The sequence below is a fragment of the Schistocerca nitens genome, chromosome 1 (genome assembly GCF_023898315.1).
Source record: "Schistocerca nitens isolate TAMUIC-IGC-003100 chromosome 1, iqSchNite1.1, whole genome shotgun sequence".
Lineage (NCBI taxonomy): Eukaryota > Metazoa > Arthropoda > Insecta > Orthoptera > Acrididae > Schistocerca > Schistocerca nitens.
The window spans coordinates 304,631,509-304,648,200 of NC_064614.1; the positions used below are offsets into that span (position 1 = coordinate 304,631,509).

General features: G+C 43.8%; 1 pseudogene; it reads left to right on the forward strand.

Moving 5' to 3' along the window:
* The first annotated feature begins 1,495 nt into the window (after positions 1–1,495).
* Positions 1,496–1,613, forward strand: LOC126206983 (5S ribosomal RNA; annotated as a pseudogene).
* The last annotated feature ends 15,079 nt before the right edge of the window (positions 1,614–16,692 follow it).

Below are 16,692 nucleotides of genomic sequence, written 5' to 3' on the forward strand. Positions count from 1 at the left end.
GTGTCACTGAAGTCCCTTGCACCTCTCCTCGACTGTTCTAGTAGTCTGCCAGTCGTAAGAAACGCCACATTCAATGAGAAGCGATATACATACAGTTTTCAGAGGCCTGAATTATTTTTAACGTTACAAAGAAAATTTTTTATCTCTGTAATGTTAATTTATGCTGTTATAATAATATGAAATAATGAATTGTAGAAGTGAGTCAATAGTCTCGCTTTTTTTCCTTAAGAAGTTACAGGTCTAGCTGTGTGTGTGTGTGTGTGTGTGTGTGTGTGTGTGTGCGCGCGCGCGCGCGCGCGCGCAAGCACATGCACATTACCCGTGAACAGATAGCGTGTCTCATAATTTGTAAATATTTTGGAAAAATAGCATTATCCAGAAAGCAAGATTCTCTAGGACCGCTAACAGCAAGCAAGTATATGTGCCGCGAAACACTCATAAGAATAGATGTATCATACACAGGCGTAGTCTTGTGGTTGTTACAGGTAAAAAAAGCCAAAGGTAGGGGAATCAATGCTCTTTTTATTTTCTCTCTCATAACGCTTCTTTTTCTGTATTCATATGTCGCAGCCGGCAGCGGTGGCCATGCGGTTCTGGCGCTGCAGTCCGGAACCGCGGGACTGCTACGGTCGCAGGTTCAAATCCTGCCTCGGGCATGGGTGTGTGTGATGTCCTTAGGTTAGTTAGGTTTAAGTAGTTCTAAGTTCTAGGGGACTTATGACCTAAGATGTTGAGTCCCATAGTGCTCAGAGCCATTTGAACCATTTCATATGTCGCAGAAGTCTGCTGCCTGTAATTCGAACCATTGTGTCAATGATTGAGAGCTGTCTGTGTCTTCGCGTCACTGCGAAGGTTTTTCCCGGGTAGGGATTTCGTCAAGTGTAAGAAAAGATGAGAAGCGATTGGATCAAGTACTATAGATAGAACGGTCAAGCACTGTCCAGTGTAACGCCTAAAGAAATTGTCTTTGACGCCGAGCAGTGTGTGGGTTAGCACTGCCTTGGATCAGCACAGCAGCTGAACTGCACTGCACTGATCTGCCCTTTTCCCTTTCCCTGAAAAGTTCGTTACAGTGCCCAGGCTCTGCGCAATATGCGACTTAACTTCTGAGGTCATCAGTTGCCTAGAACTTAGAACTAATTAAACCTAACTAACCTAAGGACACCACACACATCCATGCCCGAGGCAGGATTCGAACCTGCGACCGTAGCGGTCTCGCGGTTCCAAACTGTAGCGCCTAGAACCGCACGGCCACTACGGGCGGCACAGTGCCCAGGATCCGACAACTGTTAGCAGTGGTTGATAAGTCCTGATACTGTGATACGACAGCTCTTCATGCTGCTGGCTATCCCCCAAGTGCATTTTAAATTCTTCTCGGGTTTTCAGGCAGGTTGAATCGTTGGTCCTACACAAATTTTCCGAACGACACTTTCTTACATTTTCGGGGACGTTGATAAATGACGTTCTGTTTTAAAATATGTAATAAATTAATATTTCCAACTGCCTTGCTGCAGTGGTAACACCGGTTCCCGTCAGATCACCAAAGTTAAGCGCTGTCAGGCTGGGCTAGCACTTGGATGGGTGACCAACCGGTCTGCCGAGCGCTGTTGGCAAGTGGGGTGCACTCAGCCCTTGTGAGCAAACTGAAGAGCTACTCGATTGAGAAGTAGCGGCTTCAGTCTCATAAACTGACATACGGCAGAGAGAGCGGTGTGCTGACCACATGCCTCTCCATATCTGCATCCAACGACGCCTGTGGTCTGAGGATGACACGGCGGCCGTCGGTACCCTTGGGCCTTCCAAGGCCTGTTCGGACGGAGTTCAGTTTAGTTTGATAAATTAATATTACATTTGCAGTTTAACGCAGTTTTGTTCTCGGAAAATCTTAAGCTACATTTATAATATTTTTCACACTAAATACCCCTTTACTTCACACCTGCAACAACCACTCATTTCGTTGGTCAGCTACACAGTAAATTATATGCATGTTTCTATGACATAATTCTCTGTTTGCAGTACGATGTCCTTTTCCTGCCACCTAAAAATGTACAGAAGTTTGTTAAACCTTTATCCACTCGCACTTATCCACTTGCACTTATTTTATAAAGGGCGTTGCTGCAGCATATATTCAGCGTAACTCCATAGATAAGCATAGACAAGTAGGCAAGGGATTAATGTGGCGTGTGGTAAACGCAGAAACGTGCACTGTGGTGAAGTTATTACCAAATGCGTCCCAACAGAACCAACGTGATATTAACGTTTTCTTGGCTGCCAAAAGACAACCAGAGGTAGACATACGTCAGAGAATTAAGAATGTGTATGGAGCAGCGTATCTGTCGAAAAGTACCGTTGTGGAATGGTGCGCCAAGTTCCGTCCTGATGCTTCATGATAATGCACGCCCCGTATCGCAAATATCGTAATGCAGAAGTTAGGCCAACTCAAGTGGGAGGCGCTTGAGTACGAGCCCTACAGTCCTGATTTCTCCCCATGCGACTATCACACCTTCGGTCACTTAAAACAAGGCCTTGAAGGATCGACAAGTCCTGCCGGACTTCTTCACGTAGAAGGACATGGTGTTTTACCAAACGTGTACTTTCAATCTGGTGCGTTGGATGGGATGACTACCTCAATGCTCAGGGCAATTTTGCCTCATTAGCATCTCGGTTCTGGACTCTATGGCCTTCGAACAGAAGTTTTCTCGTCGCCTCTTATACATTTTGTATCATCACTACTGCTGTCGGCGATAGCACGGGAGTGGTGGGCGGATGGGGATACCAACATTTTTCCTTGCGGCACGCCATCCGCGAATGGAACAGAAATAAAAGATGAAAGTGGAAGAATGATTCTGGTCCACAGTGTACCCTCCGCCACACAGGAAGTTGTGTCTTACGGTGTAAAGCTGGTGATGCCATTGTGGCAGTTTCCGTTTTCCAAAAGTCACAAATGCCTCGGCTTGCAATGGGTAGATGAACACCATCACTGACATACCGAGGGCGAAATGTACACTGCTGACCACTGAAATTGCAACATTGTGAAGGTGGCATGCAGAAAACCTCATAATGGTAGGAAATGTACAACACGCTTGAATACGCAAATGATCAGCATTTCAGCGCAACCGCACAAAGTGAAGTGGAGCAGCCCTTCAACATTCTGTATATGAGGAAAGGTGAAGCAGCGGTTCTCTCATTCATAAACCGCCTTTGAATGTTTGTAAGAAGTGTTATGGACCGTGTGAGAAGAATAAACGTCTTCCAGCACGTGTCAGGATTCGACAGCTATGTTGCTTATAGTGATTCCAGATACTTTTGCTCCTCGGTATCACTGCTCGCCTTGATCGAGTCCTCTCGCCTTTTATGCGACTATGAATACGATGAGTGCAGGAAGACCATACTCAACCCCATACAGGATCTCAGCGGCCCCACGCAACTAGCACCTGAGAGGAAAAACTTATTGTTCGCTCGACCATATAGGATCGCACACTTACCATCAGTCAGGAAGTGGGCTCATATGGACGAAGATAAACATCCAAATGGTCAGTGCGATGACGTTTGGAGCAACACAGTCAGTCACCATAGCGACATCACGACCAGTATTGCTCTTCCCTTGACAAGGCAACAGAGAGAGGCCTGCCGACAGTGGTGCACTCACCGACAACACTGGAGTCGCACCACGTCGTCTTTTCAGACGAGTCCCAATTGTAGGTTCAGCATCACGATGGGCGCAGTCGCGTGTGAATTCTCCGTGAGGAACGAATGTTGCCATATTGCATTCGTCATTGTCGTATGGTCTGGAATGCCATTGAGTATACAATACGTATAGTCGACACTCGATAATTTGAAACTCAAGGGACTAGGGCAAAAGTTCAAATTACTGAGATTCAAAATAACAGTTCAAATAATCGGGAGGGACAGAGAAAAAATTCGAATTAACTAGAGTTTAACTGAATGTACATACACATTACAAACATATGCACAGCCATTTTTATTTTAATAATGCGCAAAATAATCCGTACATAAAGGTTGTTCAGCTGAGGGAAAGAGAAAAGCCTCAGAGTTGCTTGTCCTGGTATGCAGCAGGCTAGAGAGGATGACGTATACTACGCCAGGCGGCCACCTGATGACACATAACGTCGTATGCAAAGTTTAATTTACGAGACTCCTGTAGGGACAGAGGAATATCTGCTGGCACGAGTTCTCGCCGCTGCACTCGAAACTGAAGAGACGCCAGGTTGGATGGAGAGTGTGTACGCGAATATGCATCGTAGGTACAATGTCTGTAATGACGTTGGTGGTCGCCACATCGAGCCGCTGTTGTAATGCATCAGTACTGTTCTGTACGTACAGTGTGCTGGGTTCTTTTGCGTTTTTAAATCATGTAAACACTAACGTGGAATTGCTCTATCGAATGGGGGCGTGAAATTTCGCATTAAAAATCATTTTCTTTGTAACGGGAAACAAACCAACATCCCCCGTCGACACTGGGCGTGAAAGGGGACACTGGGCACGAAAGACGTGAAGGGCTGATTCCAGCTGCACAACACAAAAACGAAATTTCGAATATTTGGTGCAACACCAGAGAAAATGCACCTGACGACTCTTAGAAGAGACATCCTGAATACACGTGGTACATACATACAGTATATATGAAAAACGTACAATGAAAATGTTACACGTCAGTTTGAAAAATAGTCGACTATTTCCTTTTCAGAGAGCGACTTCCATCTAGCATCGACCAGCGAATTTGAAATGATGCTTCCGTTCTGAGGGCGTAGGACCGTACAGTATGGACAGATGGCCTTGCCACGTTCAGTATGACCGTTATCTTTATCATCCTCATCCTGACATGCCAACAGTTTAGCATCAGTTAGAACAACAAACAACATGGACGCCGATGTCTTGGTCAACACGAACGAAATCCTCAAAGGTTAACTCACCACAGCTGGCGAGAAATTCCCACCCTGAGTCTGGTGGGACTGAGTTCGTTAATTCTCGCGACTCTGATGGCTGTTCCACAGTTTCTCGTTGCATTACAAATCCGCACTTTTTTGAAACAGTTATAAAGAGTGGTAGGTCTCACATTTTTCCAGGTACAAAGAAATGAAAGCGATGGGACACAGCATCTCAGAGGTAGCGATGAAGTGGAGATTTTCCAGCACGTCCATTTCACGTGTGTATCGTGAATATTAGGAATCCGGTAACACATCAAATTTCCGAAATCGCTACGGCCAGAAAAAGATCCTGCAAGAACGGGACCAACGACGACTGACGAGAATCGTTCAGCGTGACAGAAGTGCAACCCTTCCGCAAATTGCAGCAGATTTCAATGCTTGGCCATCAATAGGTGTCAGTGTGCGAACCATTCACCGTAAAATCGTCGATATGGGCTTTCGCAACCGAAGGCCCACTCGTGTCCCTTGATGACTGCACGACACAAAGCTTTACGCCTCGCCTGGGCCCGTGAACACCGACATTGGACTGTTGATGACTGGAAACACGTTTCCTGTCTCGTTTCAAATTGTATCGAGCAGAAGGACGTGTACGGATATGGAGACAACATCATGAATCCATGGACGTTGCATGTCATGCAGGGGACTGTTCAAGCGGTGGAGGCTCTGTAATGGTGTGGGTCGTGTGCAGTTTAAATGATACGGGACCCCTGTTACGTCTAGATACGACTCTGACATGTTATACGTACGTAAGCATCCTGTCTGATCACCTGCATACATTCATGTCCCTTGTGCATTCCGACGGACTTTGAAAATTCCAGCAACACAATGAGACACCCCACAATCCAGAATTGCTACAGAGTGGCTCTAGGAACACTCTTATGAGTTTAAACGCCTCCGCTGGCCACCAAACTCCCCAGAAATGAACATTATTGAGCATATCTGGGCTATGTTGCAACATGCACTTCAGAAGAGATCTCCACCGCCCCGTACTCTTACGGGTTTATGGGCAGCCCAGCAGGAGTCATGGTGCTATTTCCCTCCAGCACTACTTCAGACATTAGTCGAGTCCATGCCACGGCGTGTTGCAGCACTTCTGCGTGCTCGCGGGGGCTCTACACGATTTTAGGCAGGTGTACCGGTTTCTTTGGCACTTCAAAGTATAATTGTTACGTTTTCGTTGTTTGTTACAACTCTAACCACTAATTAAGTGAAGATGGCGCAGAGACTACACATTTCTGACCGTTCTTCCAATGCAACTAGGACGGAAGTATGGCAGTCGCCTGTAATTGGAGCAGCGATAGTGGAGACGCGAGAGGGAAAGACACACGACTCTGGAAGTGAAAGAGACTGCATGTGAAGCTGTTGCGTACAGGTTCGGTTACTCACCAAAGGGGTGCTTGGCCCCCCAAATAGAGTTGTCACTGAAGAGGCCAAACCCAGCACTGCTGCGGCGTTTGCTGCAAAGTCCAACGAAGTACCTCAGACAATATCGGAGGAAACTGGTTTATCATAGTATAACAGACACCATATCCATAAAGGTTTATCATATGGTTCGGTCCAAAGGATACTGAAGGAGATCGACTGGAGACCATGCAAACCACACTTTGTCCAAGCATTGTCACCGGAAGTGGAGTTTGCTCAATCCGCATTACTATGGACGGAAGAAAAACAAGGTATCCTTAGCAACGTTTTGAGGTCAGACGAAGCCGTGTTCCATGTGGGTGGGTTTGTAAATCGGCGTAACGGCCATTAATGGGTTCCTATTAACGACAGTCCTGGAGTTAAGATTGAAAAATTGCAGACACATCCTTCGCTGTCTGTATGACATGGTATTCGTGATGATACTTGTATCAGTCCTTACATTCTTCGTGAAACAATGAATGAGCAGAGTTACGTGCATACGCTACAAACTTTTCTTCATTGCTTTAACCTGGGACAGTGTATACACTGTATGCTTTATACACAATGGGGCACCTCCACTTTTTACGTTGATTTCACGAGAACGGCTTGAAAATTTTTTTCCAGGCCACGTTATTGGATGTCGCAGAAAAAATGTTGAGTGGCCACCGAGAAGTCCAGACTTGACTCCATTGGATTTTTTCCTCTGGGGATATTTGTAAGAGAAAGTGCCAGATAACCGCGTGACATGGACACTGTAGATGTAGTCATTCGGTAAGTGTGTGCGCGAGTACCTAACGATATGTTGCACTCTGTTTGTAAGGAACGTTGCACTCTGACTGCAACGGTGTGTTACTAATGCTTGTGGCTACGAGGAAATACAAAATGGCAAGGACCATATTACGTCACAGAATTGAAAGCAACCATGTAACATTGTTAATGAGTGGATAATAGTTAAATAAAAATGGGGATATAATAGTGGATGACCCTTTGTATATGTACAAATTTTGATCATAATAATAACAGTGTGGTGTGGTTCAATGTCCTGGTGCAAGTCTTTCAATTGGACGTCATTCCGGAGACTTGCGTCTCCCTACCCAGTCATCAAACCGAGAAAAGGCGACCTAGAGCTAAACGCAGAATCCGAAATGTGTTTCGTTTCTGCAGAATCCGCACCATCATTGCCAGATTAAAAAAACAGAGGTAGAAGTCTGTGGTCCGACCAAGATTCGATGCGCGACCTTTCGGTTAATGCCATAGTTTTCACAGCAGCAACGGAATTTAATTCACCAAACTTCAGCTAATTTCCACAAAATATTTATAAATTCTACATACACGAACCATCTTCGTGAATCAATCTATCTATCATCAGTTAAAACAGGATCAAAATCTCTACAGCAGTTTCTGAGATTAACCCATACATACAGACAGAAGTGGGCAGGAACATGAGAGATGCATCCAGCAACTAACAGCGGAATCCAGAAACGTTAACTAAAATTAAAAGCTTCCTGCTCAGTAACAAACAAAAAAACTATAAAAATACTTACAGAGAGAATAATATCTCAAGACGTGCTTAATTTAAACTGACGTTGGTGAATTCGGCTGTGAGCTAAGTAAAGTTCGCCGCTGACCTCAGGGCCAGAGGGGTAAGTCGTATGGCTATTGCAGGGTTAAAGGATGTGAGGAGAAGAATGTTTTATTATTTGTCTTCCAGTACTGACAACGCATGGGCATGCGCGACTCGTTACCGTTCACCTACTGCGGTGTAAGTTTTAACACAGGTGTAACGTAGGTTCGTGAATGCGTATTACAGAGAAGGTCTTTTTGCATATGCGGCGCTTATTTGTAGCAATGGACATTAAATTAACAACGCATTGAGTAGAAGAAACTAGCATTTAAATCATTTATCAAACTTTTGTGATGGTCGCTCACATTCAGTAGTGGATTAAATTATTACAAATACTATTATTTGTTCCCGCACATAGAAAACCAACAACACTTTACCATGTAACTGCAGTGTCACAACTGTTAGATCACTGAGATTGTCAGAAATCTGAAACACACGGCTGTAAAGTGCACAGTATTTTAATCGCATTAGCGTTAAACGAAAATACTGTCTCACATGACAGTCAAGGATTCCACATTTAGCATGTAGCAAGCAAAAGAACAGGCACAAATATGGACGAGATAGCCAAATAACCGTATCACAAGGCATAATAATTAAAATATTTTAATACTTATATTTACTTTGTAATTTTAGAAAATAAAGATCCAGATTCGAGACCAAACATGTATAGTTTTTACTCTATTTTTCAGGACATCCTTTACCTCTACTACACTTTTCGTGCTCCCTCCAACTTTCATTATTTCATGCTGCGAATTGCTAAGTTGACAGTCTAGGATTCCACATTTAAAAGTGCAGTGAGGACAGCATGCAAAAGAACAGGCACAAATATGGACGAGATAGCCAAAGAAGCATATCACAAGGCATAATAATTGAAATATCTTTATACTTATATTTACTTTGTAATTTTAGAAAATAAAGATCCAGATTCGAGACCAAACATGTATAGTTTTTACACTATTTTTCAGGACATCCTTTACCTTTACTTCACTTTTCGTGTTCCCTGCAATTTTTCATTATTCCGTGCTGCGAAGTGCTAAGTTGGCTGTGAATGAATCGTAAGTAGGTTTCATTTGTAAAGGACTGCTGGAAAATTGAAATAATACACTAACGGAAAAAAATCGTAACACCAAAAAGGAGTTGTACGAATCAGGCGATAGAGCGTAGGCGTGTTTCAACATCTGAATGACGATGTGTCTCCCAATTTCACGCCAGTAGCTTAAGAGTGGGGCTACTGTGAGGATGCAAATCAGGTTTTCAACGGACGTGAGCGTTAGTTACCTTTGAGATTGGACGTAGTGAGTCGATGTTAGTCAAGAATGCCTTTAAACCGACGAAAACGCCATTATCTACAGCTAACTGAGTCTGAACGAGGTCGTTTACACGAGAAGCTGGATGCTCTTTCCGAGATACTGCAGAAAGACTTGGCAGGAATGTAGCTACTACATATGACTGCTAGCTGCCCTGGTCACGGGAAGATACGGTCGCAAGAAGATCGGACCGCGGATGGCCACGTGACACTATCGAGAGGGAAGACCGTAGTTTTTGGCTTATGGCTGTGGTGCATCGTGTAGAGTCTGCAGCAGCAATGGCATCACAGTGACACAACGAACTGTTACAGATCGGTTACTTCAAAAACACCCCCGAGACAGATGGCATTTAGTGTGCGTTCCATTGATCCCAAACCACCGCCATTTGTGACTTCAGTTGTGTCAAGCGACAGCTCACTGGAGGGCAGATTGGGGATTTGTTGTGATATCTGATGAAGGCTCGTTCTGTCTCGCTGCCAATGATGGCCGTGTGTTGGTTAGAAGGAGGTCAGGTGAGCGCCTCAAACTGACCTATTTGCGGTCGACAGACACTGGACTTACTCCTGGAGATACGGTCTGGGGTGCGATTTCGTATTACACCAGGAGCACTCTTGAGTTTATCCCGCGCACCCTGACAGCAAATCTGGACGTCGTTCTGGTGATTCGATCTGTTGTCCTGCCATCCATGAACAACATTCCTGCGGGTGTTTCCCACCAGGATAACGTTCGCCCACATAACGCTGTTGTAATCCAATATGCTCTACAGGGTGTCGATATGTTTCCCTGCCCTACCCGACCACCAGTTCTGTCTCCAATCGAGCAAATATGGGATATCATCGGACGACAACCCAAGCGTCATCCACAACCAGCATTAACCGTTCCTGCAAAGAGCAACCAATTACAGGAGGTGTGGAACTCCACCCCACAGACTAACATCCGACACCTGTACGACACAATGCATTCAACTTTGCATGCTTGGATTCACCATTCTGGCGGTTATACCAGTCACTAATGAGCCAGAATTTCACATTTGCAATGACTTACCTTTAGCACTTACAGTAACCTGTGATCTTGCAATGTCAACCACTTAAAAGTGTTACATACACAAATGTATTCCCGGAATCTCATTACTCTAAGTTGATTGTTTCTTGGTGTTGCGATGCTTTTTTCGTCAGAGTATTTTGAGTGCTTTGTCTTCATTTGGGTCACAATCTTTTAATGGGACTGGTTCGTGAACAATAGGGCAATCTTAAAAAAATTTCAGTTTTCTAAATAGTATAGCTCAAAGAATAAGAGTTGTAAGCCCATGTACGCTTTCCATATTACAGATCTTTTGCGAACATGTTGATTTATGAACCACAGCTTTTGGTCTCATACTTCATTCTGAATTGTATTTCGTGTTGCAAGGAAAATAAAGCCCGTTAATTATTTATGTACAGCATAGGTACACATCGAAATACAAACTAAGTAGATGCTTGATTTTTTTCCTGGAAGTTCTTTACTCTATTATGTTTAAAGCAGACTTTAAAAACGATGTTTTGTCATAAATTCTGGTTCACATTTTTTTAATAACGATTATAAAAAAGTTCAGTAATTAATTGATAACTTTCTCTTTAAAAAGGTCTTTAATTTTAAAATTTAAGACATAAGAATAGTCTACTTTTTATTTAAGTATGTTTTAAGACAGTACAAAATTACAGACCTCTGCTTTTAATAATTTTTAACCAATGTGTATCAGAACATCAAAAAAGTGAAGTTTCAGGAAATTAAACTTTTTCTCTATCTAACCTGCGTAACGCTAATGTATCCTAGATCCATATTCGTCTTGTCCCTGGTGCCTGGTGTTGTTCTTCCTCCTTTTCAGACTTCTCTTCTTCTTATTCTTGTGTTCTTGGTTGCTTCCAACACTTACTTCTCTGCTTCCAAGAGTCTCCTACAGTCAGTGTCAATTAAAGCTCTTTGCATATTTAGTCCATCAGGCACTCCCATCAATTCCATAATCTTAAAACTTGACACTGCACTGTCATTGAAACACAGCAGAGCATCCACTACACCTATTTTCAAAATAATTAGTCCTACCAGAAAAGTTTTGTGGTATTCGTTCCCATACACAGTTGTTAAAACTCTCATTTGGGTTTTGAGTGCTGCCACGTAAACACTTTTCTATTATATTGTGTCATGTATAGATTTTACGTCCATTATAGCAAATGTCAAAGAATGCTTACGGTGAGAACAAAATTCTGTTTGTGGCAAGAGAGCGTCGTCATATGTGCAGCTACTTTTTAAATTCCTCTAATTTTGGGGCTTCTCCGGTACAATTTCTCCGAAGTATATTGTTTCATGCTCAGAAAAATACACAGAATGTTTTAAGACCAAAAGTAAAAATATCGATTTTTTGGCACCTACTCTCGTTCTAGTCCCCCTAAAGTTGCAGAACTCCTTAAGCCTCTGTGTTGTAACTGTCTGTATAGAAAAGCATGAGAATATCTTCACATACGTAGTTTCAACTTCACTACTCAAACTATCAGTAGATGCCTATACGCATTAATTGTGTAAGACGTGTAGGGTTCAACGTTTTCATGCAATGTTGTCATTAATTTGGTAAATACATTTACGCTGTCTTTTTGAATAGCCAAAGTTAGTGTTCATACTATCTGCACAAAAACCCATACATTTATTTTTTTCGAGATCAAACATTTCAATAGCATAGTCACAAAATGTGGAATATTTTAGGAGTTTTATGATTGTTAGCATTGTAAGTAGGCTGTTTAGGTTTTATGTTGGTAACGCCACGTAGCGCTCTGTATGAAAATCGCTGGCTGTGCTGTGTGCAGTCTGTGGCTGGTTTGCATTGTTCGAATTTGCTATTGTAGTGTTGGGCAGTTGGCTGTGAACAGCGCGTAGCGTTGCGCAGTTGGAGGTGAGCCGCCAGCAGTGGGGGATGTGGGGAGAGAGATGGCAGAGTTTTAAGAGCGGATGATCTGGACGTGTGTCCGCCAGAAAGAGTAAATTTGTAATACTGGATATCATGAACTGATATACACTCCTGGAAATTGAAATAAGAACACCGTGAATTCATTGTCCCAGGAAGGGGAAACTTTATTGACACATTCCTGGGGTCAGATACATTACATGATCACACTGACAGAACCACAGGCACATAGACACAGGCAACAGAGCATGCACAATGTCGGCACTAGTACAGTGTATATCAACCTTTCGCAGCAATGCAGGCTGCTATTCTCCCATGGAGACGATCGTAGAGATGCTGGATGTAGTCCTGTGGAACGGCTTGCCATGCCATTTCCACCTGGCGCCTCAGTTGGACCAGCGTTCATGCTGGACGTGCAGACCGCGTGAGACGACGCTTCATCCAGTCCCAAACATGCTCAATGGGGGACAGATCCGGAGATCTTGCTGGCCAGGGTAGTTGACTTACACCTTCTAGAGCACGTTGGGTGGCACGGGATACATGCGGACGTGCATTGTCCTGTTGGAACAGCAAGTTCCCTTGCCGGTCTAGGAATGGTAGAACGATGGGTTCGATGACGGTTTGGATGTACCGTGCATTATTCAGTGTCCCCTCGACGATCACCAGTGGTGTACGGCCAGTGTAGGAGATCGCTCCCCACACCATGATGCCGGGTGTTGGCCCTGTGTGCCTCGGTCGTATGCAGTCCTGATTGTGGCGCTCACCTGCACGGCGCCAAACACGCATACGACCATCATTGGCACCAAGGCAGAAGCGACTCTCATCGCTGAAGACGACACGTCTCCATTCGTCCCTCCATTCACGCCTGTCGCGACACCACTGGAGGCGGGCTGCACGATGTTGGGGCGTGAGCGGAAGACGGCCTAACGGTGTGCGGGACCGTAGCCCAGCTTCATGGAGACGGTTGCGAATGGTCCTCGCCGATACCCCAGGAGCAACAGTGTCCCTAATTTGCTGGGAAGTGGCGGTGCGGTCCCCTACGGCACTGCGTAGGATCCTACGGTCTTGGCGTGCATCCGTGCGTCGCTGCGGTCCGGTCCCAGGTCGACGGGCACGTGCACCTTCCGCCGACCACTGGCGACAACATCGATGTACTGTGGAGACCTCATGCCCCACGTGTTGAGCAATTCGGCGGTACGTCCACCCGGCCTCCCGCATGCCCACTATACGCCCCCGCTCAAAGTCCGTCAACTGCACATACGGTTCACGTCCACGCAGTCGCGGCATGCTACCAGTGTTAAAGACTACGATGGAGCTCCGTATGCCACGGCAAACTGGCTGACACTGACGGCGGCGGTGCACAAATGCTGCGCAGCTAGCGCCATTCGACGGCCAACACCGCGGTTCCTGGTGTGTCCGCTGTGCCGTGCGTGTGATCATTGCTTGTACAGCCCTCTCGCAGTGTCCGGAGCAAGTATGGTGGGTCTGACACACCGGTGTCAATGTGTTCTTTTTTCCATTTCCAGGAGTGTATATATATATATCATTCATCTTTCATTTGCTAACTATGATTATCAGTAGTTAGTGCCTTCAGTAGTTAGGATCTTTTATTCAGCTGGCAGTATTGGCACACGCTGTATTGCAGTAGTTTGAGTAACGAAGATTTTTGTGAGGTAAGTCATTTATGAAAGGTATAAGTTATTGTTAGTCAGGGCCATTCTTTTGTAGAGATTATTGAAAGTCAGATTGCGTTGCGCTAAAAATATTGTGTGTCAGTTTAAGCACAGTCATTTATAATTTTTCTAAGGGGACGTTTCAGCATCTGTGGACATTCTGTAGAAAGCAGGCTTTTTGATATTCTCAAGACCCTCCTTTAAAGTCGGGGTAGCAATAACTCATTTTACTAAGACTGATACTTCAGTTCTTGCTGAACTAAACGTTTTTGCAATGGAAGAATCATCAAACATAACACTGTTAAGTTTGTCAGAACAATCACTACACAGATGTAAAGATTTGGTGATAATTTACCGTGTGGTAGGCATGTGTCAGCTCGGCTGCTCACTTGACTGAAGTTTTACAAAATAATTTTGTAGAGTTTTACTACAGCTCAATGCACTGAATTTTTTAAAACTTGTTTCTTTGACTTCATGTTATCAACTGTGTCAGAACGTCCACCATGACTGCTACTAATAAAACAGTTACATACCGAACGCCCTGCTTCGTAATCAAATCGACCTTTCTTGATAAAATTACACTCCCTAAAATGTCACCGAATTTGCATGTCCGTTTAGGCATTGCTTTTTGCAACTCAGTGGCAACATTACGACTAATACGAAAAGAAGCAGATACAGCTTGTCTGACGTAACACCAACAACTACATTATTCTGACAATTACGATGGTAAGTGACGCGACAATCGGACCGTTTTCATATCTCTTCTCGAGTTGTAATGCCTGGAATTATTACACAAACTACTTGCTCACCAGCCACAGTAACACTCAAAATAAATTACTGTTTCAGTGTATCAACATCGATACTGTGATTACTGTGGGACTGTGGGGGTTAGAAAAATAAGTTAAAATGTGTTAATTTATCGTGTCGTATTCCGTTCAATCGAGTGAAATCTCATAAAATAAATTTGATGTGAGCTAAGACAGGAGACAGTATTGAAAACAATGCCTCCTGTACCAAAAGGTGCAGAGCGGTCCCCGAATAAACGGAGTAAGGCAATAACACTCTGTGAAGAAGATTATACTTACGCAGACATAGCAAGAAGCTTGGATGGAGGCGTTACGAACTCGGGCACGAGGCCGAAAGTCTGCAAGTATTAAGAAGAAACTGGTCAACCACAACTGCTCCAAGAACCGGTAGAAAACCAATATTGATTGATCAAGACTATCGTAGAATCTGCCGGCTTTCTCTGCAAGATCGTCGACGTAACGTAAAAAAATGTAAATGCAATCTTGAAGACTTCAGAGGTTGAAGTTTCTGATCGAATGGGGAACCTTGTGAAAATGGTTTGCGAATCAGGACTCCAAGACAGAAGCCTTATCTGAACAAAATTCAGAGACAGAAACGAATGCGGTGGGGTTTAGCACACAGGAAGTAGGCGCAAGAAGACTGGTCTGGAGTCATTTGGAGTGACGAGACTACTATCAGCGCCTTTTAAAGCGAAAGAATTAAGTTCGTTCGTCGTCGACCAGACGATGACTTGTTGCCCGAGTGCACTACTACCACTACGAAGCATGTCAGCAGTATACTATATCATGGTGTGGGGCTGCACGGAAAGCAGCGCGGGATTAGCCGAGCGGTCTCGGGCACTGCAGTCATGGACTGTACGGCTGGTCCCGGCGGAGGTTCGAGTCCTCCCTCGGGCATGGGTGCGTGTGTTTGTCGTTAGGATAATTTAGATGAAGTAGTGTGTAAGCTTAGGGACTGACGACCTTAGCAGTTAACTCCCATAAGATTTCACATTCATCTGAGCTTTTTTTTTTAAAGTTAGTTACATTTTACGTAGATCATTTTAACGATTCTTTTATCGACATGACGTGAAACAGTCAGTTAACAGGATATACATAGATGATTAGCCTTAACACTAGTTTTTTTTTAAATTTTTTCAGGCTGCCTCTTATCCAATAAAAATTCTTTCATGGAATAGAAGGAGCTGTCTGGAAGAAATGATTTTAGGTTTTGTTTTGCTACCGGTCAGACAGTTTATGAAACTGGACAAATGGTCAAAACTTTTTGTTGCTGCATGTTGAATTCCTTCCTCAGCCATTGCCAGATTTAATAATGGGTAATACAGGTCATTTTTCCCACTAGTATTGTAGGTATTGACACCACTGTTCGTCTCAAGTTGCGGTGGATTATTTATGACGGATTTCATTAGCGAATACAAGTATTGTGATGGTGTAGTTAAAATGCTTAGCTATTGAAGACGTGTCTACACATATTATTCTTACTGCAACTAAAGTTTCTTTATAAGTGATGAGTTACTCCAGAAAATTATGTCAAGAGGTTGATTAGCTTGTTTCCAACATTAGCAGTTATACTGTAGTGGTTAATAAAAAAGAAAAAGAGAAGAAAAGAAAAGGTTGAAAATGTGGGAAGAAATGGGGAATAAAAAAGGGGTTTTAAAATCGTTAATGACCGTGAAAAAGGGAAAGAATGGAAAGCAAATCGGACTTCGTATTACAGAAAAGTTATCGGACTTCGTGATTCGGAAAAGCTATTGTTGGGGTGGTCCTTGTGGCGTTTCTGAGCAAAAATCAAACCAATTTCCACTGCAAAAATTATTGAAAGAGAACAGAGAATAACAAAATGTGATTAACAGGGGGAAATGGCGTAGATAAGAGTTCATCCTTTACCATGCTAGCATGTCTTCTCGCGTGCGGCGTCCAGGTCTTGTTCTCCAAAAATCTCCTGCTTCATTTCTGCGTGAAAAGTCTTAGCTGCTCCGAAATCTTGCAATAAATTGCAT